Below are 7,070 nucleotides of genomic sequence, written 5' to 3'. Positions count from 1 at the left end.
CCTTAAGGTAGTCAGAGGTCTGGCAGAAACCATATCAGCTGATGAAATAGCTACTGACCTCAGATCACAAGGTCTTGAACCAATTAAGATCTCGCGCATGTACCGCACAGACAAGCGCCCCATGCCTCTGGTCTTAGTGGAGATCAGTAAAGATCAGAGAAATTTACGACCTTACTATAGTCTGCAACTTAGTCATCAAGACCGAACCACTCAGAAGAAAGGCATCCGCCGGTCAGTGCCACCGCTGCCAAAAATTTGGGCATGCACAAAATTTATGTCAAGCAGATTACAAGTGCGTAAAGTGTGGTGACAACCATCCCTCGCACACAATCACGGTCTACACCTGCTAAATGTGCGAATTGTGACGGCCCCCATCCATCCAATTATAAAGGCTGCTCAATTCACCCATCTAACCTACGGAAGACAAGAGCGGCATTGGCTCCGCCCACTGAGATTCAAGCCACGAAACCTTCGCCGGAAATCACAGTGCGGAGTGTTCCCGCCGATAAAACATATGCTTCTGCGGATTTTACCCGTAGCCTCGACAGCTTACAGCGAAAACCCTACACTAATTCTTGCTGCCTCACTAGGGGAGATGCTAATGGCCTTTAGCAACATGAACCCCAGCCAAGCCGACACCAAGAAATTCCTCAGGAATACTCAAGTCATCTTCTCCATGATCACCCATTGACATGCTCTCCTGCATCTTGATGCTGATATCCCATATACTTCCACATTGCTTCGTAACACTACCGCTACTTTTTCACCTAAGGAGCTTTTCATTCCAAGCAACTCATTCAGGAGTTTCCTAAGCCCCGAAAGCTGCACTACCTTTCGGCTCAGGCGCTTCCGCATTGCCCTAAACAGGGTGAGCCAAGTGCTCGCTAACCTATAATATAAGGTTATTTCATAGCGCTGAAGGGATCAGAATCCATGGGATTGATATCCATCAAGCCACAAAAGTTATCAGTTACCTAAAAGACCCAAAGGGCATGAAAAAGTGAAGTGGCAAAAGACTGATTAGAATAGTGCACATTCGATTCTCGGAATACGGACTAATCTCAAAATATTGGAACCATATTACAAAAGGACGACAGGATTATACAAAGAATATCATAAGTGATGAGAAACGCTACTAAGCTAAGTAGAAGAATATTTTCTATTTAACCTACCATTACCAAAACATGAATAAGCCCCTAACATTTGAGGAAGTCTATAGAGAGTTCCTAAGACTAGGAAAACTATTGAACGACAACTGGCCAGGGAAGGTGAAACTGTACGACACATTCCTACCCACAACAGTCACAGACGACATCATGGATGATAACGAAGAGGAAACTCAACAAGATTTAACACATTTGCCTGAACCAGAAGAACATACAATACAAAACAACGCCTACCAGAACCACACACCGACTTCCAGAAGGTACAAAAGAAAAGGAAAATATCGAACACGACAGAAACACCAAAAACAGAGACAGACAAAGGTACAAAAGAAAGAACACCCCCAGTCATCTTAAGGGCCAAGGAACACTGGATGTCGTTTGCTACCTCTCTAAAGACAACAGGAATAACATTTACCAAAGCAACAAACACAGATGAAGGTATACGCATCCAACCTAAGACATCGACAGATTACAGAAACATAAAATTTCTGGATAGCAGTAACCTACCATACCACACTTTCCAACTCAGCAGCGACAAACATCTGAAAGTTGTACTACAGGGAATCACAGAAACAATATCAACAGAAGGAGTCATCACAGACCTACATAACAAGGGATTTAAACCAATCAAAGTAAGCAGAATGCATAGAGCAGACAAGATGCTCTATCCCTTGATCCTAGTCGAAATCTCCAAAGAACAGAAAGACATACGACCTCCAATCTATCTGCGACCTAATTATAAAAGTAGAGGCTCTGAGACGCAAATCAACAACACAATGTCACAGATGTCAGAAGTTCGGTCATGCACAGCGATGCTGCAAAGCTGAATTCCGATGCGTGAAATGAGGAGGAAAACACGCCACCCACGAATGCAAGAAACCACGCACCCAGCCAGCGAAATGTGGTAACTGTGGGGGCCCGCACGCCGCCAACTACAGAGGGTGTACAACACACCCCCAAAACATGAAGATCCAACGTAGCAAGCAGATACAAGAATATAGACCCACCCAACAAGTCACAGCCTCCACAACAAACGGAAGAACATATGCAGAAGTTGCAAGACCGACCCAACAAGAAGACTCCAAACCCAAAACAAACCACCCACAGCAAACCAGCAAAACCAATCTTCTCAACATAAACTGCATAGGAGAGAAGCTTACAGAACTCCGACAAACTAACCCAACACAAGAGGTCAAGGATATCATATTAAAACAGATTTTACTCTCTACAATCCTTAATGGATAAAAGGAAAAGAAAACCCAACTCTCTACAGATCATCAGCTGGAATGCTAATGGACTACCCAACAAAGCAACAGAACTACAAGAATTCGCAACAGAAACCCAAGCAGACATCATCCTAGTAAATGAGACACACCTGCGCCCAAGTGATAAAACACAACGCAATAACCAGACCTCAAACAGAACATATGGAAATAACAGGAATTGAAATACACATGGAGAACACAAGCAGTATCATGATATTTGCAGCCTACAACCCTCCAAATAAAAACTCCTAGAAAGAGACCTAGAAGAAACACTGAACACAGGAAAGGCGGTAATCATAGCCGGAGACCTCAATGCCAAACATCCGACCTGGAACAGTAGAAACACCAATAACAATGGAAAAATACTAAACACATATGCCACCACAAGAAATATGGCAATAATAGGTCCAACAGAACCCACGCACTCTGGAGTTACCGGCCGTCCAGATGTCCTCGACACAGCTATACTACAAAATATACCATACAGCTACCAAATACAGTCAATAAACGAGCTGAGCTCAGATCATAACCCCATCATTCTACAGCTGGGCACCATACAAGACCCAACAAAAGACAGCACAACCACGGTAAACTGGAACCAACTGCCAACAGCCCTTCAAGAAAATCTTGGCCCAGTACCCCACATAAACGCAGAACAGATGGAAAGTGCAGTGACAACATTTGAAAAGGAAATAGCGATAGCAATATCCTTTGTAACAATCACAACCACAAGGACATCCCCAAATAAACTCCCAGATGAAATCAAACAACTCAAAGAAAAGAACAGACTGAGAAGACGATACCAAAAAACCATGGACCTCACAGACAAACAAGCAATGAACAAAGCAACAAACGAAGTCAGATACGCGCTTAAAGACCATCGCAACTAACAATGGAACAAAATAGAACAACTAAACACAGACACATGGAAAATCATGAAGTCACTTCGATCCAAGCACAGCACATGCCCCCCATTCAAAGGGGAGAACAAGATAGCATACACAGAAGAAAAAGCAGAAGCCTTCGCAGACAGCTTGGAAAGACAATGCTGCCCCAGCTATGACAATGCAGACCTAAACTTCATCCAGAAAATCCATAAATAAGTACGCAACATAACCAGGAACACCAAACCTATCCAGAACCTAGAACCGACGTCACCAAAATAAATATATCAGGTCATCAATAAACTAAAAACCAAGAAGGCCCCAGGTCCCGATGGGATCCCGAATATATGCATTTAAACTACTCCCCCGCAAGGGCATCATGCACCTAGTAGCCATCACCAACGTCATGTTACGACTAAAACATTACCCGGAACGCTGGAAACTAGCAGACGTCTTTCTCATCCCTAAACCAGGAGAGGACAAACAATTCCCACAAAACTACAGGCCCGTCAGCTTACTATCTTGCATAGGCAAAATAGCAGAACATATAATCCTTGTAAGGATCCAAGAAGCAGCAGAAAACAACAACATAATACCTGATGAACAATTCGGCTTCAGAAAAGAACATGCAACAACCCATCAAATCTACAGAGTCATAGAACATATCACTCAAAGATATGAATGGCACCAACACTCAGGAGCAATCTTCTTAGACATAACCCAAGTGTTTGACAGGATCTGGCATTACGGGCTACTGTAAAAGCTACATAAGGCCGGAATCCCAACACCGCTAGTCCAACTCATCAAATCTTTCTTAAGTAACAGAAAGTTTAGAATTAAAATAGAAGGAATCAGATCCACCGAAAGAAAAATAACGGCGGTGTTCCACAAGGATCCCTACTGTCTCCTCTACCCTTCTCCATATACATGGCAGACATCCCCAACTTATCACCAACCATCACTGCACTCTATGCCGATGACAGTCATCATAGCCAGATCCCTTAGACCAAAACTTGCAACCAAGAAACTTCAAATCGCAGCCAACACCCTAGAAGGCTGGTACAGCAAATGGCGAATAGCCATTAACCCAACAAAAAGTACTGCAGTATTATTCAGCAGAAGAAAAACAGAACCTGAAGTCAACATTCAAATGTTTTGAAAAATAATCCCCTGGCAGAAATCAGCAAAATACCTAGGAGTACACCTGGACAGGAAATTAAATTTAAAGATGCACACCGACTACATCATCACAAAGGTCAACCAGACCATGGCACAGTTGTACCCACTCCTAAACAGGAAAAGCTACCTAAACCAAAATAACAAAATCCTCATATACAAGATAGTAATAAGACCCCAATTAATCTACGCCTCACCAGCCTGGGGACACACGACAGAAAGAAACATTAAAAAAATGCAAATAATTCAGAACAAGTGTCTCAGGATAGCACTAAACGCACCCTGGTTTGTCAGAAACACTCAACTTCATCGCGATACTAATCTACCAAGCATAAAGACACTCATGAAAACCGTCGCAGAAAAATTCTTCACAATAACAAAAAACCACAAAAACCAATTACTAAGACAGGCATCAAACTACAGCCCAACAGACCACTTCAAACACAGAAGACCAAAAGACATCTTAAAATGAAAACCTCTAGAAAAGCTCACCAAAAGCGGGCATAGTACCCACCCAGCTTCCACAAGTAAAATAGAGATAAAGGGATAAAGAGCCAAGGGCTCACTCCGTCTACCATAGAAGTTAACAGTTAACTAAAAGACCGAAAATTTCGAGTGAAATTTCGTGGGCTCAGATCAACCACAAGCATCGCAGCAGGTGTCCCACAAGGCTTCCTATTATTGCCGTTGCTTTTTAACATATTTATCTCTGATGTCCCAAACACGACAACCACTGTGGCATTTTATGCGGATGACATGGCGATACTGACCTGATTGCTCAGACCATACCTGGCCACACAAAGATTACAAAATGCAGCAAAGAATCTTGAAAAATAGTTTCGGTTATGGAGGATTGATGTTAATGCAGATAAAAGTACGGCCATTCTTTTTACAAGGAAGAAAGCAGATCATCATGGAGCAGCAATCACGATGTTCAATACTGTTATTCCATGGCAAAAAGAAGTAAAATACCTTGGAATCAAGCTAGATAATCATCTCAGCATGAACTCCCACATCGCTCATGCTTGCAACAAAGCAAACTCTGCAATAGCTCAGCTCTATCCTCTACTCAACCGTAGAAGCAAAGTCAGTCCAGAAAACAAATTAAGAATATACAAAGTAATCCAGACCTATTCTGACTTATGGTTCGCCAGTGTGGAGCCACACCTCTCCAAGCAACAAACGAATACAATTAATCCAAACCAAGTGACTCCGAATGATCTTTGATGCCCCGTGGTTTGTAAGGAACACTATTCTCCACCAAGACGGAAACTTGCAAGACATACCTACATTTCTCCTCCAGATAGCAACCAAGTACTTTGCTCAGGCATCACTCCATCCCAACCTACTCATTCGTGAGTCATCAGATTATGATGAAAAAGACGGATGGAAGCATAAACGCCCAAAGGCGTCCCTGATCACAAATTGAAATCTCTCAACAGAGTCCTAATTAGGTTGAGCCGAGCGTCCAAAATATCTTCCATTAACCGGAAATTATTCAAACAGATGAAGGGATTAGAGTCCACGGGAATGATATCCATCAAGCCACAGAAGTTATCAGTTATCTTCGGTTTGTGGTGCAGGAACTAGAACACGAGCTCTCGGTGACGTCACGGCACAGAAAGGAGTGAGCTGACCCTAGAGGCAGTGCAAGACCAGGGCAGATCGTGGTAAAGGTGGAGCAAGAGCTAAGCACTTCGCCGCCTTCCAAAAATAATATCTTGGGCTACACTTTGATTTAGGCAAAATGCAAAGATAAGAACAGATAGAATGGGAGTTCATATCTTCTCATCATTGGCCTCTTTAGAGTCAAAAAGTTGTGCTGAGAGCCAGCTTGATAGTAAGAGAGGAGGAGAAAAGGTAGAGTTGATAGTAGTAGGTAGTTAAAGAGGCCTCAGTCGATCAACTTGGCCTCACTCAATTGCAAGCACCAAGTAGATCTGACATTTCCTCCCTCCATCTGTTCTTTTTCAGCTTTCCCTGGTCAGTCACCTATTCAGGTGGCTGTCCGAGGAAAGTGGGGGAAAAACAAATGAAAGAGGCCTCACACATACATTTACACAGACTAAGCAGATTGGGAACTGAAAGGAAAAGGAAGAGAGCCTGGCCCGAGTGATGCAGCCCACAAGGAGCCGCACCGCCTCGCTGTAAGCCTTCGCCGCTCGGGTTCACAGGTCTTCCCCTTCCTATGTGAACTAGATATGGACATACAAAGGAAGAACTTTAGAGGAAATTACTTTTTTTTTAATTTTTTTTATCCTATCTTTGGCTATACGAGGAGTTTGCTGATGCTTGAATCCTCCTGCTTTCTGTTGTTGCGAGTTCTAAGAATGTGCTCTGCTAACTTGTCACCACGGGTGTAGTTTAACATGTACAAGCCTCTGTATAAAGCTAAACCCACGTCTTGTGCGTCAATAAAGTCGTTGATTTTTTCTGGCGTTATTTCATTGATATCTTCGACGAAGTAGTCGCTCCACTCTGCACTGACCACTTTGGGCCCGTTTTTCCCTGTCAGTGTAAGTAGAACATCCCCGAATGTTTCTATTCCATTACGCATTATAGTCACAAGGTCAGTCTTT

The 7,070-nt window shown here is 43.0% G+C and overlaps 1 pseudogene; it reads right to left on the bottom strand.

Annotated features, from left to right (window-relative positions):
* Positions 1–6,113: 6,113 nt before the first annotated feature.
* Positions 6,114–6,253, bottom strand: LOC150093556 (U2 spliceosomal RNA; annotated as a pseudogene).
* Between the last annotated feature and the right edge of the window lie 817 nt (positions 6,254–7,070).

The sequence above is a fragment of the Typopeltis vanoorti genome, chromosome 24 (genome assembly GCF_054136105.1).
Source record: "Typopeltis vanoorti isolate ZY-2024b chromosome 24, IOZ_Tvanoo_1.0, whole genome shotgun sequence".
Classification (NCBI taxonomy): Eukaryota; Metazoa; Arthropoda; class Arachnida; order Uropygi; family Thelyphonidae; genus Typopeltis; species Typopeltis vanoorti.
This window is presented reverse-complemented; position numbering and strand designations above follow the sequence as displayed.